We start from the raw sequence: 24,507 nt of genomic DNA, 5'->3' as shown, positions 1-24,507 counted from the left end.
ATGGAAACCCCTGCTTTTTTACTGAGTCCATGTGCATGGTAGGTTTTTTCCCATCCTTTCACCTTTAGTCTGTGGATGTCTTTTTCTATGAGATGAGTCTCTTGCAGGCAGCATATTGTTGGGTCTTTCTTTTTAATCCATTCTGCCAGTCTATATCTTTTGATTGATGAGTTTAGGCCATTAACATTCAGGGTTATTATTGAGATATGATTTGTATTCCCAGTCATTTGGCTTATTTTTGGTTTTTAAGTTGGCTTGGTTTCTCCTTTGAGTGGTTTTTCTCTAAGGTAGTTCCTCCCTTTGCTGACCTCCATTGTTGTTTTTCATTTCCTCCTCATGGAATATTTTGTTGAGAACATTCTATAGCACAGGCTTTCTATTTGTAAATTCTTTTAACTTTTGTTTATCATGGAAGGATTTTATTTCATCTTCAAATCTGAAAGTTAGTTTTGCTGGGTATAGGATTCTTGGTTGGCAACCATGTTCCTTCAAAGCTTGAAATATGTTGTTCCAGGCCCTTCTAGCTTTTAGAGTCTGGGTTGAGAAGTCGGCTGCTATCTGTATTGGTCTCCCCCTATATGTAATCTGATGCTTTTCTTTCGCGGCCTTCAAAATCCTATCTTTATTTTGAATGTTAGGCATTTTCATTATAATGTACCTTGGTGTGGATCTGTTGTGATTCTGTGCATTTGGTGTTCTGTAAGCCTCTTGTATTTGATTTTCTATTTCATTCTTCAGGCTTGGGAAATTTCTGATATTATTTCATTGAATAGGTTGTTCATTCCTTTGGTTTGTATTGCCTTCCTCAATCCCAATAATTCTTAAATTTGGTCTTTTCATGATGTCCCATAGTTCTTGGAGATTCTGTTCAAGATTTATTACCATCTTCTCTGGGCAACTTTGTTTTCAAGATTAAATATTTTGTCTTCATTGTCTGAGGTTCTGCCTTCCAAGTGGTCTAGTCTTTTGGTGATGCTTTCCATTGAGTTTTTTTATTTGGTTTATTGTTTCCTTCATTTCAAAGATTTCCGTTTTTTTTTTTTTTTTTTTTTTTTTTTTTTTTTTCAGAATCTCTCTCTCTTTGTTGAAATGATCTTTTGCTTCCTGCAGGTGCTCTTTCAGCTTATTGGTATTATCATTCATTGCCTGCATTTGCTCTCTTACCTCATCCTTTGCTTTACGAATCATCTTAATCATGTATAATCTGAAGTCCTTTTCTGACATTTCTTCTAACATACTGTCATTGGATTCTATTAATATAGAACATAGATTTGTTTGGATCATTTTCTTCCCTTGTTTTTTCATGTTGTTCATGTATCTTCCCCTCTAGCAGTGCAGATCTGGGGCATTGCAGATTTCCCCCTATGGGCTTATAGTGGCCCTATAGGTTTCCAAAACCCTTTCTTTAAGGGAAGATCAATATTAGCCGTGCCCAATTCATAGACTATGCAATCCTAGACCAAATAGCCCCTATGAGGACAACAACAAAATGGTCATAATAAACAGAATGAGTTCAAATACTATCTTTGGTAAAACAAACAGATTTGCAATAAGGTTTGTTTTTAATGGAGGACAAAGAGGATGCGGAGGGATGTAGAATGTGGCTGTTAATGGGATAAGAAAAGAATATACAGAAGTTCTAGATAATAGAAAGGGTGAGAATGTAAGCAAAGAAATTGAATATTAGCATGCAAAAAGGGAGAAAGAGACTCTGAGGGAACAGGTAAACAAAAGGAAAAGAGAGCAAGAGAAGTAAAGAAATAAAAACTTAAATTTTTTCAATAAGGAGAAAAAAGAAAATCTACAGTATAACCGTCATATAGTAATGAAACCTCCCAGTGTTCAGTAGCCTGATGCATGAGAGGTACCTGACAATGAGCTTCAAGTCTCCAGCAGGCATCTCAGGATGGGATTTGTCCCACCTAAAGATCGGAGCTACAGCTTCCAGGATTATCCAAGATGGCCACTCTGACTTCCAAATGTGTTGGCAAATGGGGAGCTGCAGCTCAGGGTGTGGACATGGTCAGCAGGAGGTCCTGGAGGTGGGATGCGGTTCGTCAGACAGGGGTCCTGGAGGTCAGGTGTGTTTGGTGTGGTTGTGGGATCCTGGAGACCGGTTGCAATCAGTCGGTCTGGGGGCCTGGTGATAAGAGCACAGTCAGTTGGTCTGGGGGTCCTGGCGGCAGGGAGCAGTCAGTCGATATGGGGGCCCCAGAGGCAGGAAGTGATCGGTCGGGCTGAGGGCTCCTGGAGATGGGGCTCAGTCCGTCCGGCCAGGGGTCCTACGGGGCCTGGCTGTTGTCTCAAAATGGCGGCAGCCACTTGTAATCAAACCTGCAGGTACTGTGGCAGAGAATTTCCAGGCAACAGCAGGCAGCTGGTGCTCCACTGGCAGTCAGCAATCAGTTTGCTGACTTTTGTTGGACGATCGGGAGGTGAACCTCGTGCGTTGGGTGATGGATAAGTGTAAGGCAGGCGATGGACCGGCCAGAGGCAGGCAAATGGTGAATGATAGGCTCCTGGCAGTGAGCAATTTGCACTCAAAAAAGGTGTCGATATGGTGGCAGACTGCAGGTGATCACAGCAGACAAATGGGGGTAAACAGCAGGGGATCGATAAGCAACAAAAATTGCCTCACCAAGAAACAGATATCCTCTGCTTGAAACCGGAGTTATGGAGCGACAAGGAACGCAGCCTCCCTCTAGTCCACCATCTTGGATCTCTCTATTTGATCTTTGTTGGAAAGCTTTTATTACTGCTTATATCTCATTGCTCGTTATTAGTTTTTTTAGGTTTTCTGTTCTCTTGATTCAATTATGGCAGGTCATACATGCTAGAAATGTACCTGTTTACAGAAATTTTACAAAAAATATAAACTACTTAAAAATAAGTTTAACCAAGGAACTGAAAGATCTGAACATTGGGAACTATAAAACAGATGAAAGACACAAATAAATGGGAAATATTCCATGCTTATGGACTGGAAGAATTAATATTGTTAAAATGTCCATACTACCCAAAGCAATTTACAGATTTCTGTGCAATCCCTATCAAAATTCCAATACCATTTTTTACAGAAATTCTAAAATTTATAGGAAACTATAAAACACCCTGAATAGTCAAAGCAATCTTGAACAAAAAGAACACAGCTGTAGACATCACACACTACGTGACTGAGGTAAATGAAGACTTTGCAAGTCTGAAAAATACTTTTCTTCTGCCTTACATTTGCTCTTTTGTCTTGTAATAGAATGCTAGGTCAGAAACAATTTCTCCTCAGTTTTCATTATCTTCTCCTTAGGTTACTCTTCTACCAGGTTTTCTCACTCTGAAGCCATTCTGAATCCTAGTCCTTTGTATGAAACTTATTTTTTCCATTCAAAAGTTTTAAAGCATTTTCTTCTTATTTATGGAATTGTGAAATTCTTGATGAAGTATTTTATGTTAAATATTCTGTATTCAGTTTTTGATGATGTCTTTCAATCTGGAAACCCATGTCATCAATTCTTCTTTATTATTATTAATTTACTCCTTTTAATTTTTTTCTTAATTCTTTTTCTGGCACATCTTTTGTATAGATATTTGGCCTCTTGGATGATTCCCTAGGGTCTTTTTCTGTGATTTTTATCTTTTTGCTCTACTGTATAGAATATTCTAAATTTTATCTTCCAATCCTTTTATTCAGTTTTTATTTCTGCAGTTTGATTTTTGATGCCTAAAACCTTTTTCTTTTTCTTTTTGTTATTTTTAAATGCCATTCTGTCTTGCTTTACAGATGCAGAGTCTTACCTGAATATATTAGTGATAGCATTTCTGAATGTTGATTGCCTTTTAGAGGAAAGTGAAAATTATATGAGTGTACTTGGTAATACAGGAACATTGAAATTTCTCCTCCAACATGCAAAGTTCAAAGAAAATATAACTTCTTTCTTTATTTTGGTAATGGCTCTAATCTTTCTTATAAGCATATTACCCAATAGGGTAGTGGTAGGCAAGGAGTGGGTCAGGGTATTAGATGGCTTAAACTTGCCAGTTAACATTTGTCTTATTAGGAAATTCAGCTTCTCTTAGGTATATGCTCAGACTTTTAAATACTCTCCCTTTCTTTTTCCCCTGCTGTGCCTCAACATGCTGTTGAAATGCTATGGGGTAGTCCTCAGTTGATTTTATATGATGGTCAAGAGTGTCTTGGAATCTTGTACCAGTTATTTCTCTTCATAGGTGTTTCCTGTGGAACTTCTTTAATTATCTTAGACCATTTAGTGCTGCTGTAGCAAAATCCTCAAGACTGGGAAATTTGTAAAGAACAGATATTTATTTCTTAAAAATCTGGATGCTGGGAAGTCCAAGTTAAGGGGTTAGTTAGCATCTGGCAAGGGCCTTCTTGCTGCATTATCCTATGGCCTAAGGGCAAAGACAGGGTAAGAAGAGAGCAAGAGAGGGCTGGATTCACTTTTATAATAAGCCCACTCTTGATATCACCAGCCTGCTCCTGTGATGATGACAGTCCACTTAGGAGCGCTCCCCTCTGAAAGGTCCCGCCTCTCAATATTGTTGCATTGGGCACTGTTTCCGGCACATGAATTTGGGGGGCTCATTCAAACTGTAGCGCTTGTCTTATCCTAAGCCATTTTAACTGTTTAGATGGAACTGTTTTCTCTGTCCTTCTGGAGTGAAATTTTCAGAGTGTGTGGAACTTCTCTTGGTAAGGAGGCCTGGGGGTCCAGGAGTTGCTTCAAGCTCACTTACTTGCTGCCTTCCTCTGGCAGGGCTCTCGTCCCTCCTCCCTAACCACGCTGTCCCAGGTCATCCATGATCTGATCTCTACACATATGGTCTATACTCAGTGTTTCATGTAGAGACAGGCAAACGCCCATCCTGCCTTGTAATTTTTTCCTTCTTTACCTACTATTAAAGGGATGGGATTTCTGTCTCCTCCTAATGTTTGGAAGATGTTTTATTTCATAGCCATTTCTTTTCCAAAGTTGTGTTTTCTTGCTCTCTTGACTGGATCCATATGGCAGATAAGATATAGTGAGAAAAATTTGCCATTAAGAAAAAATCTAAAACTATTATCCCAATTATATTAATGAATCATTTCATCTTTTTAAGTGATTTTATTTAAATGATTTTAGCACTTCTGAACTTTTTCCATCTTTAGTAAATACATTTTTCCAATTCTGAATCAGTCTGTTACAATTTGTGAAATGTGATTTCAGAACAAAATTTGTAATTAGTAAGCAGTTAGTAAAGAGCTATTTTTATAGTCTTAGGGCACTTCCAGAGGTTGCCTGAGATGTGCAGATGCCATTATAGCTGTTTTTCATTTGGGAGGTCTTGGATCCATGTCTTGGAAGGATGGATTATATGAATATATGTGTGTTAAGAGTGTATCAAAATGTGTAATCAAGTAATTCTTTTTGATAGTGTTATAGCACTTAGGGACTAAATACTCCAAGCACCATGTCTTATTAATTCTTTAATATTCTTTCCAGTTATCATAAGTGTCCTCTTTGGTACATTTTGGGGCAGTTTAACTTTGAGTGGAAACTATGATGATTACAATTGTTTTTGATTTGCTTTTTTATGGAAACATACAGAACCTAGCCATATATTACCAAGGTATATTGTTTCTCTTGTCTTCCCAGCTGAATTGAGTAATAGTTGTGCTATACTGTGGATTACTAAGTTTTTAACCTGAAGTACTACACTTCACATGAATGTCTAATTTGTGGAATTAAAAAAGTCATAACTAGACTGTAGCTCAGTGACAGAGTGCTTGCCTAGAATGTGTGAGGCACTGGGTTCTATCTCAGCACCGCATTAGAAAAAAAAAAAAAAAGAAATAAAACAAAGGCGTTCTGTCCGTATTACAACTAAAAATAAATTAAAGAAAGACATAACTAAATGATTGCATTATGCAACAAATATTTGCTGACTACCTGCTATGTACCAGAAATTATTCTAGATCAAGAGCCAGGAAATTTTCTGTAAAGGGCTCAGTAGTAAATACTGAGATATTGTGGGCCATGTGGTGTGTGTTACAAGTACTCAGCCTTATTGCAGCACTAAAATAGCCTTAGACAACATGTAAACAGAAGAGCATGGGTGTGTTCCTGTCAACTTTACTTACAAAAACAGGCAGTCTGCAAGATTTGACTCATGGTCTGTAGTTTGCTGACTTCTTCTTTAGGTGCTAAGTATTGATGGGGATCAGGACATGTTACCCCAAAATATAGCACATTGGCCTTTGAGCAAGTAGAAGCATAAAGGTAACTCTCATCTTCCCCCATCTTCTTCCCTTGGAAGGATTTTCTGACCTTCCCCTGAAGCAGATTGGTTATAAGACCTCATGTGAGAGATACCCTACCTATAACCAGGGGAAAGGAACATCATTACCTCTGAAAATGAAGGGATACAGAAAAGAATCTGAACAAATAAGCCTTGCTAGGTGTCCCCAAGTTTACTACTATTAGATCATACCCTTTGTCCTGTCATATTTCTCCATGACTGTCCTCTCATACCTAGCTTGATAGTACTCAGATTAACCTGTTTCCTTATGAAGGTTCACAATTCATGTAATACTTTACGTAAATCCGTATGCTTTTCTCTTGTTAATCTGTCTTGTGTTACAGGGTCCTTAGTCATGAACCTATCGCTAGTAAGGAAAAGATCTTTTCCTCTCCTGTAGTTTTCAGTAGTAAGAAAACAGCTAAACATTCTTGTATTAATGGCCCTTACAGTCTAATGGTAAATAAATTGGTGTATAAGTTGAGGGAGGAGGTTCTAGGTTCTTATATTATTTGAAAGGAAGTTGGTTAAGGTATTAACATTAGATTCTGTTAAATTATGCATGCATGGAAATATTTCAAAGATAACAATTGAATAATAGAAATATAGAATCAGGTAAAAAAACAAAAACCCTTTATTTAATCTATTAAAAAGTAATATTTGGATCAGGGTTAAGTTTTATACATCCCTTGGATGTTCTATCAAGTGCTATTATATGTAAGATAACATACATTCAGATGTGGATAGGGTACTTATTAACTTTTTTTAAAGCAAAGATATACATTCTTATTTTTTTTTAGTTGTAGATGGACACAATATCTTTATTTAATGTAGTACTAAGGATTGAACCCATGCCTCACACAAACAAAGTGAGGGCTCTACCATTGAGCCACAATTCTAGTCCCATTTGTTAACTTTTGAAAAACTGGTAACCTTAACTTTTCCAGAATAATTCAAGTTTAAACAAGGAGATGAACAGTATTGTTTTTGTTTCATAATGAAAATGAAGCCAGGACTAAAATATGATGAATAGAATAGAGGTCTAATGTGCATTTCATACAGTATAAAATACTAGACATTAAATATGGGTATATAATTGTGGAGATTATTTCTAAAATCAAAATTTGCATATGGAAAATATGTATGAATATATTTAAAACACTAAATACAGGTGTATTTGTAAACACATGATTATTAATTATCTATACATTAAACAATACATAAAATTTATTTAATATATATTTATACTTATTGAATTATCTAATATAACTATCAAGTACTATGTGTTATAAAGTAATCTGTAGAATTCTGTGAAAATTTACACTTTGCTGCAGTGCAAGTCCATTAAAACTTTGCATTGACATCATTACACTATAAAATTGAGTTTAAGAAGCATGGGTTCTTTTTAATGTTTCATTCTTTTTAAAAATTTTTTTTAAACTTGTTGATGGACCTTTATTTTTATTTTTAATTTTGATTCATTATGCACAAATGGGGTATAACTGTTGTTTCTCCGGTTGTGCACAAAGTACCATACTATTTGACTATGTACATCATACATGTACATAGGGTAATGATGTTTGTCTCATTCTATTATCTTTCCTTCCCCCGCACCCCCACCCCTCATTTCCCTCTACACAATCCATCCTTCTGTTCTTCCCTTACCTCTTCCCTGCCCCTGTTATGTATCATCATCCACTTATCAGAGAAGTCATTCAGTCTTTAGTTTTTTAGGATTGACTTATTTCACTTATCATGATATTCTCCAACTCTATCCATTTACCTGCAAATGCCATTATTTTATTCTTCTTTATGGCTGAATAATATTCCATTGTGTATATATAGCCACAGTTTCTTTATCCTTTCATCTGTTGAAGGGCATCTAGGTTGGTCCCACAATCTAGTTGTGTGAATTGAGCTGCTATAAACATTGATGTAGCTGCATCACTGTAGTAGGCTGATTTAAAGTCCTTTGGGTATAGGCCAAGGAGTGGGATAGCTGGGTCAAATGGTGGTTCCATTCCAGTTTTTCTAAGGAATCTCCATACTGCTTTCCAGAGTGGCTGCACCAGTTTGCAGCCCCACCAACAATGTATGAATGTACCTTTTTCCCCACATCCTCACCAACACCTGTTGTTGCTTGTATTCTTGATAGTAGACATTCTAATTGGGGTGAGATGGAATCTTAGGGTAGTTTTGATTTGCATTTCTCTTATTACTAGAGATGTTGAACATTTTTTCATATATCTGTTGATTGTAGATCATCTTCTGTGAAGTGTATGCTCATTTCCTTAGCCCACTTATTGATTGGGTTATTTGTATTCTTGGTGTAAAGTTTTTTGAGTTCTTTATAGATTCTGGAAATTAGTGCTGTGTCTGAAGTGTGTGTGGCAAAGATTTTCTCCCACTCTGTAGGCTCTCTCTTCAAATTGTTGATTGTTTCCTTTGCTGAGAAAAAGCATTTTAGTTTGAATCTATCCTATTTATTGATTCCTGCTTTTATTTCTTGTGCTTTGGGAGTCATGTTAAAGAAGTCTGGTCCTAAGCCAACATGATGAAGATTTGGACCTACTATTTCTTCTTTTTAGGTGCAGGGTCTCTGGTCTAAGTTGGACCTTTATTTTTATTTATTTATATGTGGTGCTGAGAATTGAACCCAGTGCATCACACATATAAGACAAATGTTCTACCACTGAGTCACAACCCCAGCCCCCCATTATTCTTTTTTAAAATAGTTCTTCATAGGGCAAAATAATGTTAAGAGATCATTTTCTGCATTAGCTTTGCTACTGATACAAATGAGAGAGGTGTGCTCCTGATAGAAATAGGGCCCAGAGAGGCTGGGGTTGTGGCTCAGTGGTAGAGTGCTTGCCTATCATGTGGGTTCAATCCTCAGCACCACATAAAACTAAGCAAATAAAATAAAGGTATTGTGTCTATCTACAACTTAAAAAAAAATATATACATATATATATAAAGAAATAGGGCCTGGAAGCTTGAGTAATCATTAATGGTGTTGCTTACAAGGAGAGTACATTGCAGTTATGGTTGATGCCTGAACACTGTTATTTAAGAACTCTTATAGTTGATCAAATGGATTAAAACAGTCTTGTCTTTAAAGAATTGTAGCTTGAATAAGAAATAATGAAACCATGGTAATAAAGATAAAACTTACTGACATTTTATATATTCCAAAGGAAATGAGATCCGAAGCTGCTTTAGTTAAAATTTCAAAGCAAATTGTAGTCACACTTCTGACATTATGACTTTCTAACCCTAAGAAATTCTTTAGAAGACTCACTATCTACTTGTGCAAAATGTCAGTAATATCATTTACCTTCTTTTTCAGGGATGTAGTGAGGATTAATTCTTGGAAAATGGAAAAATGTTATCTGTTAAAATTTTGCATCTCATCTCTAGAAAAATACCTTCACACTGAGAAACTATAGAAAAGATGGTTATCATTGATTTTCAAATGGACTGATCACATCCATCACTGCACTAAAAATTTTAAGAATCATGTATAGATCTTACATGATTGTGAACAAGAGAAACTTTGAAGCTGTGGCTTGTAGGGCCGTGGTTACGGCTCAGTGGTGGAGCGCTTGCCTAGCATGTGTGAGGCACTGGGTTTGATCCTCAGCACCACATAAAAATAAATGAATAAAATAAAGGTCCATCAATATCTAAAAAATTATATATATAATATATATGTTATATTTTATATAATTATATATTATATTTTATATAAAATATATGTTATATTTTATATAATATATATTATATTTTATATATATATAAATGCTTTGGCTTTGCAAAATATAGAAATGTGGAAATTTGAAATATGAAATAATCATTTATAATCATATTTTGTAAAATCAGTGAATCCCTAATCTTTAAATTGAATAAAAGTGTTGAAGATTACTATTTCTACAGATATTGTCTCTTCCAACTAGCAAATCAAGCACCCCCTCCAACCCAAGGATAGAACTCAAGGCCTTGCATGTGCTAGACAAGTGCTCTACCACACCTTTGACCCCACTTTTCTTGTCTGGCTTTAGATTTCTTAACTGTAATAAGCTTTAAACCACATAGCTCTTCTTTTGAAAAGGGATCTGAACTACAGAATACAATTGTATTTTTAAGTTTAAAGAGGTTTTTGTTTAATTGTCAAGTATTTGATTAGTTATGTATTACCATTATAAGCACAAAAGAATTAAGATACACTTAATAAAGGACAGAATCTAAGTTCTTTGAGAAGAGGACTATTATTATTTATGGTACTTACCACAGGGCCTGGTAGTCATAGACATTTACTGAAGGTTATTTTAGTGAATAGATGAATGAGAAAGACCTAATAGTTGCCTTCAAGGAACTTAGAGCCCATAAATATAATAAAATGAGTATATAGAAAAACAAACTCAAGAATAGACAATAATTATGCACTAAATAATTAGAATTTAGAGATATTAGAACTTGGAGGAAACACAAAAATAGTTTGCAAGCATAGTATTTGGACTATTATCATCAGAACTTAGTGTGGCAAGGTCAGGTGAAGTCTTCCTGAAAAAAGTGGGACTTGAACAGGCCCTAAAAGATTGGTAGTGTTTGGATGTAAATATACGAGCCATCAGAGGTAAGGAGAACATCTTGACTAATATGAGGGTGAGAAAGCACATTTCTGAGCCAATGAGAAAAATGACCTCATTGGAAAACATGAAACTGTCATAAATTTGGATAGGTAGGTGGTGTTTAGGCAGAGTAGCTTAGGTTCCCAGATGGCACTTTTGCCACTCACCACCAAAACTGATTTGCTGAGTGCTTCCAGTCATATCCATCTGCCAGGAGCCTGCCTGGCACACTGCCTCTCAGCTATTTGCTCAGATGGTTTGACAGATGCATAAGTGGTAAGAAATGGTGCTGTTAATGTCAGTAAAGCTGCCCTCTGTGAAAGCTAGCAAATCAGCCTGACTTTGAGCTTTATAACTGATGATTTGTGATGATATTAAATTAAAAATATAGCTTTAAGTTGTGTAGGACAGACTGGGCTTGCCTTATTATCCAGAGTTCACCATTGTGGTTATGATACCAGGCTAGAGGGCCTCTGCTCACCTCACCCATGTCCTCAGCACCCTGAGATGCCAGAATCAATTGATTATTTCTTTACCCACTGTTAAAATATATATATTTAGAGAAGAGTCTGTGCTCAACTTTCCATAAGTGCATGTCTCAATCTTTCCCTAGGACTGGGGTTTCCTAGAAAGGTGGATAGAAAGAGCAGAAGCTCACTGAATACACGGTAAAGTAGGAAAAACAGTGTGGGAGCACCACATGCTGAGGGACAAGGGCAGAGAAGAGGCCAGAAGAACCAGTTATTAATTTTACCAGTGTTACATTTTTGCTCATAGCTTCACCCGGAGATAATTACAGACTGGCTTAATATTATTATAGGTACTTGTAGTATATTAGCCAGGATTTACTTTAGTGATTAGATAGAATTGTACACTATGGACTAGTAATGAGAACTGAATTTGCATTCTACCTACCCTTACCTGATAATTAGATATATTCTTTATTCCTTATTGAGGAAACATAATTAAGAGAAACTGATGGGGTGAATCTTTGAGTTCTCATTGACTTCTAAAATTTTGTGAATCTCTGTGGGAAATAGAAAAACATAACTTGGAATGAAATCCATAGATATATATAGCAAAACCCCAGACAATTGCACTTTGTATAAAAGTATGTAATTGAAGATGCATTTATTTTTTTCTAACACAGTGGAACTAGCAATTGTTTACAGGGTATGTACCTCTCTTCTAAAGGCCAGAACTCTGTATCTTTATGCTAAGCTGCTCAGTTCTTTGTTAGCTTTATTGTATTTATATTGTAATTTTGATGATATATTTAAAAATCATATAATTTATATGAACTGCCTAAGTATAAGCATCATTGAGCTCAGAATTTTTTTTAATCCAATAGAATTAGACTGTAACTGGCTAAATAATTAGATATGGTAACAGTTTGATATTGAATATACCTTTCAACAGATACTTGCTTACAAGTTTCTCTCTTTTGGTAGAGCCTCAGCAGTGTTGGTCATGGTAGACTAGGCCTGAAGCTCACTTCAGAGCACCTAGGAAGAAGACATTCTGGTTGAGTACTGGGGCTGAGGGTATAGCGCCAGATTTACTACAATTCTTTATGCAGCAGTCAGCCTTTACCATGCCTCAGAGAGAGTTTAATCCTCATATTTGCTTTGAGACTACCTTGTTTTTCATTTATTTATTGGTACCAGGGATTAAACTAAAGGGTGCTTAACTCCTCAGCCATATCCCCAGCCCTTTTTAATTTTTTATTTTGGGACAGGGTCTTGATAAGTTGCTTAGGTCCTCACTAAGTTGCTGAGACTGGCCTTGAACTTGGAAACCTCCTGCCTCAGCTTCCTGAAGTGCTGGGATTACAAGCAGGCACTACCACAGCCCAACAAGATGAACTTGTTATTTTAAGATGATTAGAGATTAGGCTTGTGTCCCTCAGAATGACCACAACCACTTTTATCAGGGTCAAGAACATGGGGTGGAGGGGTGAAGAAAGAAAGCAAATGTCACTTAAAATAGAGCTTTTGTTCTTTTAAAGACAGTGTTTAGATAACAATGTTAAAAACTAGCAATTAGAATTAAACGACATAGAATTGCAAGAGAGTAAAGGTGTTGGGTGATTAAAAATAGACAGATTAGAGACCTACAATTTTCTTATATAATGTTCTTGATAGAGTGATAAAGTGCTAAAAATTTATGGTTAAAGATGTCCTTATTTAGAATGATTTAATCTTTAGCCAGGGTTTGATTGTTGGCTCTGGGTTTGCATAGTTTAATTTTTTCTTGACTAGAAAGAGTTAAATGATATATGTCTCCAGAGTTATTTTATGATACTTTTTAAAAGCATGCCTCAGCATTAAAATGTCCTTAAAGAATATTGCATTATATCATAAGAGTCTGACTATGGAAGGAATGCAACCATATTACAGTGCATAAATTTTTCATGATGCAGCCCATGGATGTTAAATAAAAAATGACAGCTTCTTGGATTTGGTTGTAGTGTAAGATGTGACTCAGAATACTAGATTCATAGACCGGGAGAGGAAAGACAAGGCAGGACACTTAGTGTGTCCTGAGAGGAAGAACATGTTTTGCCTATTTTGTAAAGGAGAGAGGAGAATCTGTTTTCTCCCCCCTTTTTAAATTCTTTTTAAAAATGAGGTATTCTCATTTACACAAACCAAAAATGGAGGGTTTGGGGATAGAAGGGAGAAGATCTCTGCTTTCTTCAGTCAGTTCCTTCTCTTGAATTCCTTCTCTTGCTTACATGATTTTTCTCTTTTGGTAAAGTCATTTTCCTACCTGTGGCTCCAAAGGTCACCCCTCAATAAATGGGCAAATTAACCTAATAAACACTTATCAAAAGAAGAAATACAAATGACCAACAAAATACATGAAAAAATGTTCAGCATCTTTAGCAATTAGGGAAATGTAAATCAAAACTACACTGAGATTTCATCTTACTCCAATTAGGCTGGCAACCACCAAGAATACAAATAATAAATGCTGGAGAAGATGTGAGGAAAAAGAAATACTTTTATACTATAAGGGAGTACCTGTATTTCAATCCCAGAGATAAGAATCATGAGTGTTGTTTGTTGTTGTTGTTTGGGTACCAGGGATTGAACTCAGGGGCACTCGACCACTGAGTCACATCCCCAGCCCTATTTTGTATTTTATTTAGAGATCGGGTCTCACTGAGTTGCTTAGCGCCTCACCTTGCTGGCTTTGAACTCTCAATCCTCCTGCCTCAGCCTCCCCAGCTGCTGGGAAGACAGGCATACACCATGGCACCCAGCCTTGAATGTTGTTTTTAAAATTTTTTTAAATTGGTGCTTTATAAGTTTAGTGAGTAGTGGGTATCATTGTTACTTATTTATAAATGCACACAATATAACAATATAATTTGGTCAGTTTCCTTACCTAGTAGCCCCCTTCCCCTCCTCTCCTCCAGGTTCTATTTCTCTGCTCTGCTCTTCTTCCTTCTGTTTTCATGAGATCCTCCCACATTGTTTTTCCTTTTTTCTCTCTAGCTTCCACATACAAGAGAAAGCATGTGACTCTTGACTTTTGGAGTTTGGTTTATTTCCCATAACATAATGCTATCAAGTTCCATCCATTTTCCAGGAGATGACATAATTTCATTCTTCTTTATGGCTGAATAAAACTCCATTGTGATGTATACCATGTTTTCTTTTTTATTCATCCATGGCAGACATCTAGGTTGGTTCCATAGTTTGGCTGTTGTGAACTGTGCTGCTGTAAACATGGGTATACCTGTATTGCTATAGTATGCTGACTTTAATTCTTCCTTTTTTTGGATTAGAAAAATTTAATAAAACATGAATTTCAAATATCTTATTAAAGAAAACAATTATCTAACTCTTTTTAAAAATATTTTTAGTTGTAGATGGGCACAATATCTTTATTTTATTTATTTTTATGTGGTGCTGAGGGTTGAACCCAGTGCCTCACACGTGCTAGGTAAGTGCTCTACCACTGAGCCACAACCCTGGCCCTATCTACCCTAATATAACTCTTGGATTTCAAAAACATTATGCAATAATTTTTTTTTAATAAAAAAAGCCACAAAAACACAAGTTAAATCAGGTAAATATTTTGGGTAACCTTGCAGTTTAGTAAACTGCAAAAAAAGAAAAAAAAAGATAAATGTAGATTTTTATGTATAGTAATTTTTTGAGGATTTCTTTTCAAACCCTTTCACCAAGTACAAAATGACTTTTAAATAAAAAGCACTTCTCTGCCAAACATTAAACCTCGAAACATTTCAAAGTGCTCCAATTTAGTGATACTTATTTATGTAAAAGGGGCAATATATGGAATACATATAATAAGGCAAAATGGTCCCTACTTACTAGATTTTGGAGAGAAATGCAGCCTTTTAGTTAGCATTGAGGCAAAGCCGCTTCTCACCAGGTGCACTTGATGTTTATAGGGGTCCACTTGGTGCTGAGAAACCTTCCTGTTTACCTGTGAACTCTAAGGAGGAGCCATATTTTCCCAGCATCTCACACAGATCTTGAATACTATGAGCCATTCAGTTTCCTGATGAAAATAATATCCTTCTGTGACAGGGCAGCACCTGAGGAAGTCTGCTCCAGGAGACAGCATCCACCTCAGCTATGTCCTCTAGCTTGTATGTCTGATGGTCCATGACATCTCAAGGAGTGACTGGCACACCAGGCTGGTTTCCCCAGCATGGTTGAATGATAAATATCTTGGGTTTTCCAACCAGGCTCTGCACTTGTCTCCTTTGAACAAGCCAGTTAATGTCTGAATTTTAGTTTTGGCATTATATGCATAAATGTGATTGCCTTCACTGAGGCTTAGGAAGACACATAAAAAAGTTGGCCTCTATGTGGCTAAAGGTTGACACTGTGTAGGTCCACCCAAATGCATATAGAAATGAAAAAAAGATGTTTGCTACCTACATATAAAAATAGATTTGAGGGCTGGGGTTGTGGCTCAGTGGTAGACCGCTTGTCTAGCATGTATGAGGCACTGGGTTCGATCCTCAGCACCACATAAAAATAAAAAAATAAAGGTTCATTGACAACTAAAAAATGTTAAAAAAATAAAAAATGAAAATATATTTGATAGTAGAAGAAAGATAGTCGTGATCAGAGGGGTTTGGTATTTATTTTTTTGGTACCAGGGACTGAACCCAGGCTTGGTATGTGCCCTTTTCATTTTTTATTTTTTATTTTAAGACAGGATCTCTCCAAGTTGCTTAGGGCCTCCTTAAGTTGGCTAGGCTGGGCTCAGACTGTCAATCCTCCTGCCTCATCTTCCCACGTTGCTGAGATTACAGGCACACACCACTGCTCCTGACTTGGTATTCTTAAATGTAAAGTATCTTCATGAATTTAGAGCAGAAGTTCTGCTTTAAGAGCATTAAAGTATTTCACTTCCAACACTAGATCTGAAAACCTGCAAGTAAGGTTCTCTCTGTCTGCCCTGGTGCCCCACCTCTCCTGCAGTGTCCAGTGCCAGAAGAATCTTTCATGATTGAAGATTAGAGTAATTCCTTTCCTCTTGTGGTTCATTCTGTACTTTTGTGACAGATCAAACATTTCACTTTTATAGTAGGTATCTGTTTTGTCACGTTGTTCTGTACCTCAATCATTGCCACCATTCCAAGGTGTCCTTCAGGGCAGCTCCCACAGATGAGATGCTCTTCGGTCACATCCTTGTCCTAGGCCTTGGGAGCCAGGGACTTTCTACTCCATATGCTGCTCTGCAGGGCTCGACCCCGAGTTGCCCAAACCTGAGTCCCTGCAACCAAGCTCCAGTTCTCTGAAAGATATCCCAGTGGCCTCTGATTTTAATTCCTTAGAATAAATACCAAAGAGTTGTATATCTGGGTCATATGGTAGTTCCATTCCTAGTCTTTTTTGAGGAGACTCCATACTGATTTCCACAGTGGTTGTACTAATTCATAATCCCACCAATAGTATAAAAGCATTCCTTTTCTTCCACATCCTCTTCAGCATTTATTATTGTTTTTCCCCCCAGTACTGGGGATTGAACCCAGGGGTGCTGTACCACTGAGCTACATCCCCAGGCCTTTTAGTTTTTATTTTTAAGATAGGGACTCACTAAGTTGTGTACACTGGCCTGTAACTTGGGATCTTCTGTCTCGGCCTCCTGAGTCACTGGAATTGCAGGCAGGTGTTACTGCACCTGGTTCTATTACTTGTATTGTTAATGGCTGCCATTTTAACTGGAGTGAAATGAACTCTCTGTGTGGTTTTCGTATTCCCTGATTGCTAAAGATGTTGAACATTTTTTTTTAACACATTTGTTGGCCATTTTTATTTCTTCTATTGAGAAATGTCTGTTCAGTTCACTTGCTCATTTATTGATTGGGGTATTTGTTTTGGGTGGTATTTTTTTTAATGGTTCATATCTTCTGGATTTTAATCTGTCAGAAGAGTAGCTGGCAAAGATCTGCTCCCATTCTTTTTTTTTTTTTTTTTTTTTTTTTTGGTACCAGGGATTGAACCAAACCACTTGACCACCGAACCACATCCCCAGCCCTATTTCGTATTTTATTTAGAGACAGGGTCTCACCAAGTCGCTTAGTACCTCACTGTTGCTGAGGCTGGCTTTGAACTCTCAATCCTCCTGAGCCACAGGGTTTATAGGCATGTGCCACCATGCCCAGCCCACTCTTTTTTTAAAATGAGAACCATGAAAGGAACTTTAATCACGGTAGCTACACTGGGAAGACAAGGAGACCCATGTCCTTAGCCCTGTCTTTGAGGGGCTGACAGTGACTTCAAGATTTTATAGAAACATGTATTTTCTCCCATTCTGAAGATTCTCTCTTCACATTCTTGTTTCTTTTGCTGTACAGAAGTTGTTTAATTTGATGCTATCACATTTATTAATTCTTAGTATTTTTTTTCCTGAGTGTTAGGAGCCCTATTGAGAAAGTCAATGCCTGTGCCTTGTTAGAGTGTTGACCCTGTGGTTTTTCTAGGAGTTGCATAGTTTCTGGTCTGTTTCCTAGGTCTTTGATTGTTTTGTGCAGTGTGAGAGATAAGGATCTAGTCTCATCCTCCACATATGGATAAACAGTTTGCCAGCACCATTTGTAAAAATGGTTGTCTTTTCTCCAACATGTTTTTGAAACCTTGTCAAGTATGAGATGATTGTATCTGTGTGTGTTTGTCTCTCTCTCTTCTGTTCCATTGGTCTGTGTGTCTGTTTTTATGCTGGTACCATGCAGTTTTTGTTACTATAGCTATGTAGTGTAATTTGAAGTTGGTATTATGATGCCTCCAGCTTTGCTTTTTTTGACTCAGGATTGCTTTGGCTATTCTGGGTCTTGTACTCTTCCAAATGAATTGTAGGGCTGTTTTTTCCCCCTACTTCTGTGGATAAGGTCATTGGTATTTTGATGAGGATTGCATTGAGTCTATATATTGCTTTTGTTAATATGACCATTTTAACAATATTAATTCTGGCTATCCATCAGTATGGAAGGTCTTTCCATCTTCTTTTGTCTTCTTCGTTTTTTTTTCTTCAACATTCTATAATTTTCATTGCAGAGGTCTCTCACCTCCTTTGTTAGATTTATTCCTAGGTACTTTGTTTTTTGAGACTATTGTAAATGGGAATTTTTTTAAATTTCTTTTCCAGTGAGTTCATTATTGATGTGGAGGAAAGCTATTGATTTTTGCACATTGATTTTATGTTCTACTAGTTGCTGAAGTTGTATATTCACTCTTGTAGTGTTCTGGTGGAGTTTTTTGGATCTTCTGAGTATAGGCTCATATCATCTGCAAACAGTGATAATTTGACTTCTTCCTTTCCTATTTGTTTTCCTTTTATTCCTTCTCTTGCCTAATTATTCTGGCTAGATTTTTTTTTAAAGAACGAAACCATTATTTTATTTATTTGTTTTTTAAAAATTGTTTCTTTTTTTTTAACCTTTAGTTTATTTAATTTTAAGTGGTGCTGAGAACTGAACCCACTGTCTCACATGTGCTGGGCAAGTGCACTATCCCTGAGCCCCAGCCCCAGCCCCTCTGACTAGCACTTCTAGTTGTATATTGAATATGAGTGGTGAGAGTAGACATCCTTGTCTTGTTCCTGATTTTAGTGGAAGTACTTCTAGTTTTTCTCCATTCACTATAATATTGCTTTGGGTTTGTCATATATACTCTTTATGTTATTGATGTAAGTTCCTTTTATCTCTAGTTTCTTCAGTGTTTTCTTTTTTTTATTGTAAACAAATGGGATACATGTTGTTTCTTTGTCTGTACATGGTATAAAGGCATACCATTTGTGTAATCATAAATTACATAGGGTAATGTTGTTTGATTCATTCTGCCATTTTTCCCTTCCCCCCCACCCCTCCCACCCCTCCCCTCCATCTATACAGTCCTTCCTTCATCCATTCCTGCCCCCCTCCCTAAACCCAACTCTAACCCCAACACTAACCCTTCCCACCCCCCATTATGTGTCATCATCCACTTATTAGCGATATCATTCTTCCTTTGTTTTTTTGAGATTGGCTTATCTCACTTAGCATGATATTCTTCAGTTTCATCCATTTGCCTGCAAATGCCATAATTTTATCATTCTTTATGGCTGAGTAATATTCCATTGTATATATATACCACATTTTCTTTATCCATTCATCAATTGAAGGACATCTAGGTTGGTTCCACAATCTGGCTATTGTGAACTGAGCAGCTATGAACATTGATGTGGCTGTATCTCTGTAATATGCTGATTTTAAGTCCTTTGGGTATAGGCCAAAGGAGTGGGATAGCTGGGTCAAATGGTGGTTCCATTCCAAGTTTTCTAAGGAATCTCCACACTGCTTTCCAGACTGGCTGCACTAATTTGCAGCCCCACCAGCAATGTAAGAGTGTACCTTTCTCCCCACATCCTTGCCAACACCTGTTGTTGCTTGTATTCTTGATAATTGCCATTCTAATTGGGGTGAGATGGAATCTTAGGGTGGTTTTGATTTGCATTTCTCTTATTACTAGAGATGTTGAACATTTTTCCAATGTTTGTTGATTGCTTGTATATCTTCTTCTGTGAAGTTTCTATTCATTTCTTTAGCCCATTTGTCAATTGGATTATTTACACTCTTGGTGTAGAGTTTTTTGAGTTCTTTATAGATTCTGGAGATTAGCGCTCTATCTGAAGTATGATTGGCAAAGATTTTCTCCCACTCTGTAGGCTCTTTCTTCGCATTGCTGATAGTTTCCTTTGCTGAGAGAAAGCTTTTTAGTTTGAATCTATCCCAGTTATTAATTCTTGCTTTTATTTCTTGTGCTATGGGAGTCCTGTTGAGGAAGTCTGGTCCTAAGCCGACATGTTGAAGCTCTGGACCTACTTTTTCTTCTATAAGATGCAAGGTCTCTGGTCTGATTCCGAGATCCTTAATCCTATTTGAGTTTAGTTTCGTGCATGGTGAGAGATATGGATTTAGTTTCATTCTGTTGCATGTGGATTTCCAATTCTCCCAGCACCATTTGTTGAAGAGGCTATCTTTTCTCCATTGCATATTTTTGGACCCTTTGTCTAGTATGAGAAAATTGTATTTATTTGGGTTTGTGTCCGTGTCCTCTATTCTGTACCATTGATCCACCTTTCTATTTTGGTACCAATACCATGCCGTTTTTGTTACTATTGCTTTGTAGTAGAGTTGAAGATCTGGTATTGCGATACCCCCTGCTTCACTCTTTCTGCCAAGGATTTCTTTAGCTATTCTGGGTTTTTTATTCTTCCAGATGAATTTCATAATTGCTTTCTCTATTTCTGTAAGGTACATCATTGGGATTTTAATTGGAATTGCATTGAATCTGTATAGCACTTTTGGTAGTATGGCCATTTTGACAATATTAATTCTTCCTATCCAAGAACATGGGAGATCTTTCCATCTTCTAAGGTTTTCTTGAATTTCTTTCTTTAGTGTTCTGTAGTTCTCATTGTAGAGGTCTTTCACCTCTTTTGTGAGATTGATTCCCAATACTTTATTTTTTTCGAAGCTATTGTGAATGGGGTAGTTTTCCTAATTTCTCTTTCTGAAGATTCATCGCTTATGTATAAAAATGCCTTAGATTTATGTGCATTGATCTTATATCCCGCTACTTTACTGAATTCACGTATGAGATCTAACAGTTTTCTGGTGGAATTTCCTGGTTCCTCTAAGTATACAATCATATCTTCAGTGTTTTCATCATGAATAGTGCTGAATTTTGCCAAAGGCTTTCTCTGCATTTGTTGAGATGACTGTGATTTTTGTCCTTAGTTCTGTTTAAGGTTGTGAATTACATTTATTGATTTGTGTATGTTGAACCATCCTTCCATCCCTGGGACGAAACCAATTTGATCATGATGTGCAATCTTCCTCGTGTATTGTTGAATATGATTTGCTGATGTTTTGTAAAAGATATTTGTATACATGTTCATCAGATATATTTTTCCCTTTGTATCTTTATCTGATTTTAGTATCAGGGTGATAATGGCTGCATAGGATGAATTTGGAAGTGTTCCTTCATTTTCTATTTCATGGAAAAACTGAGGAGCATTGTTATTAGTTATTCTCAGAGTTCTCAGATAGAATTCAGGTGACAATCTCTCTGGTCCTGGACTTTTCTTTGTTGGAAGGCTATTTCTTATTGCTTCAATTTCATTGCTTGTTTTTGGTTTGTGTAGGTTTTCTATATCCTCTTGGTTCAATTTTGCCAGGTCATATATGTCTAGAAAAGTATCCTTTTCTTCTAGGTTTTTCCAATTTATTGGAGTGCAAGTTTTCAAAATACTTCCTAATGATCTTCTGGATTTCTGTGATGTCTATGGCGATATGTATTTTTTATCTCTGGTTTTATTAATTTGGGTCCTCTCTCTTTTTCTTTTGGTTAGTTTGACTAAGCATTATCTAGTTTATCATTTCAAAGAACCAACTCTTTGTTTTATTGATAATTTGTATTTTCCAAATCTGTATTTCTTTAATTTTGACTTTAATCTTAATTTCTTATAGTTTTGTGTTATTTATTAATGATGGAGACTTGTGCTATTTCACCTTCGTTCATTCAGCTGGTATATAAGAAGATCATTGGTGATTCACTGAATCTTTGTCTGCATTTGAGACAGGAGAATCACTTGAACCTGTCTATGAATTTGAGATCATTCTGGGCAACATAGTGAAACCCCCCTCAAAACAAATCAAACAAAAAGAAAAAAGAAGAAAAGAAAAACAACACAAGGAAAATTACTGTATCAAAATATAATTTACATACAATATTATGTACCCATTTTAAGCATATAGTTCAGTGAACCTAGAAAATGTATTAGTCTGTGTAATCAGATCTATATATTTTTATCATTGCTGTATAGTATAGTTAGGATACAGGACATTTCCATGTTCCCAGAAAGTTCCCTGTACCCCTTCCCAGTCACTCTGACCTAGTGCCCACCCAGAAAGCAATCAGTTAGCTGCTTTTTATTGCTATAGATAAGATTTTCTTTTCCAGTCTCACATGTGTGAAATTGTACAGTATGGATTTTGTGTTTGGCCTCTTTGCCAGCCAAATGCATGCTGATGAGCATGTTTTTGAAATTCTTTCGTGTTGCTCTTATATCAATAATTTATTCCTGTTTATTGCTGTGTACTATTTTATTTATGTATTCAAGATATGCTACAATTTATTTTCTTGTTTGATCTTTGGAAGTTTTTGATATTGTGAATAAAACTTCCATGAATATTGAACTATAGATCGTGTACATAGGGTTTCAGTTCTCTTGGGTAAATACTTGGATGTAGAATTACTCAGTCACATGGTGGTAAGTGAATGTATAACTCTAAAGAAATTACTAAACTATTTTGCTAAAGTGTCTGTAATATTTTATACTGCCACTAGCACTATAGAGTTGTAGTTGTTTGACATCTTTTTCAACACATGGTATTGTCAGTCTTTTTAATTTTTGCCTTTTTAATAGGTGCATAATGATATTTCACTGTGGCTTTCTTTAACATTTTCCTAGTTACTAGTTACTAATGAGGTTGGACATCTTTTCATATGCTTACTGACTCTTAGCATATTTTTTCTTTCTTTTCCCCTCCCTCCCTCCCTCCCTCCTCCTCCTTCTTCCTTCCTTCCTTCCTTCCTTCCATCCTCTCTCCCTTCTGTTTTTTTAGTGGTATTGGGGATTGCATCCACTGAACTACAATGCCAGTTCTTTTTTTGAAACAGGGTATCACTAAGTTGCCAAGGCTGGTCCTTAATTTGCTATCTCTCTGCCTCAGCCTCCCAAGCCACTAGATTTCAGGTGTGTGCTACCATGCCCAGCTAGTGCATTTTCTTTTGTAAAATGTCTTAGTCCCTTTTAAAAAATGGACTTTTAATAGGTTGTTTTTATTCTTATCATTGGTTTGTCAGAATTCTCAATAATTTCTGGATATCTATTATAAACTTATTTGTAGTCTGAAGTTTACTTTTTCTTAACAGTGTTTATATAATTTTTGTTAATTTTTATTTTTTTGTAGAGAACTTTTGTGAGGTACAATTTATTTATAGTTTCAATTATGCATTATGATTTTGTTTTTGTTTTTGTTTTTTTGTGGTGCTGGAGGTTGAACCCAGGGCCTTGTGCATGCAAGGCAAGCACTCTACCAACTGAGCCACACCCCTAGCCCATACATTATGATTTTTGAGTACTATCTAAAAAATCTTGGACTACTCCAGGGTCATGAAGATTTTCTTCTGGAAATATAGTTTTCATATGTTTACATGTAAGTCTTTGACCTACTTAGGTTAATTTCTGTGTGGATCTTACTGTATCAAAATATAATTTACATACAATATTATGTACCCATATTAAGCATATAGTTTAACCTCATAAGATTGAGGTTGATTTTTATTTCACATGAATACCCTGGCACCTTTATCAAAAATCAGGTGGCCGTATATCTATTTCTGGGTTCTCTCTTCTGTTCTATTGATTTATTATATATCTGTCCTTATGCACATTTCATACTATCTTGGTTACTGTAGACTTCTAATAAGTCTTGAAATCAGATAGTATAAATTTTCTAGCTTTGTGCTTTTCAGTATTGCTCTGGCTAGCTTAGATTCTTTGCATTTTCATCTAAGTTAAAATATAGGATTAGCTTACCAGTTTCTCTAATAAAGGTTGTTGGAATATTGATGGAATTGCATTGAGTTTATAGATTAATATGGGAAGAATTGAATCTTAACAGTACTTTGTTCTAATCCAGGAATATAATATACCTCACTGTTTATTTAGATCTTACTTAATTTCTCTCAGCTATGTTTTATAATTTTTCTTATATAGGTCCTGTATATACTTAAATTTAAGTATCTCATATTTTTTGGATGGCATTGTAAACGATGTATTTTAAATGGTTTTTAATATCCAGTTATCTATTGCTTGTATTAGAAATTCAGTTTACTTTTGTATATTAAACATATCCAATGACCTTGCTACATTCACATTATTATTATTATTATTTTACTTGTAGATTCCTTGGGATAATTCTTGCCTTAGTAACCAGAATTTGCCAGTGTTGAAGAGAAATGCTGATAATGTATATACTTGCTTT

General features: G+C 36.2%; 1 protein-coding gene and 1 pseudogene across 6 annotated transcripts in view; one reads left to right on the top strand and one right to left on the bottom strand.

The window, feature by feature from the left end:
* Nucleotides 1-24,507, top strand: part of Ttc28 (tetratricopeptide repeat domain 28) — a 567,342-nt gene that overhangs the window by 40,865 nt on the left and 501,970 nt on the right. The gene's annotated exons all lie outside the window — the stretch shown is intronic.
* Nucleotides 15,261-24,507, bottom strand: part of LOC124990527 (caspase-6-like) — a 101,966-nt pseudogene continuing 92,719 nt past the window's right edge.

The sequence above is a fragment of the Sciurus carolinensis genome, chromosome 8 (genome assembly GCF_902686445.1).
Source record: "Sciurus carolinensis chromosome 8, mSciCar1.2, whole genome shotgun sequence".
NCBI classification, from domain to species: Eukaryota; Metazoa; Chordata; class Mammalia; order Rodentia; family Sciuridae; genus Sciurus; species Sciurus carolinensis.
Note: the sequence above shows the minus strand (reverse complement) of the source record. Positions and strands in the feature narration are given on the sequence as shown.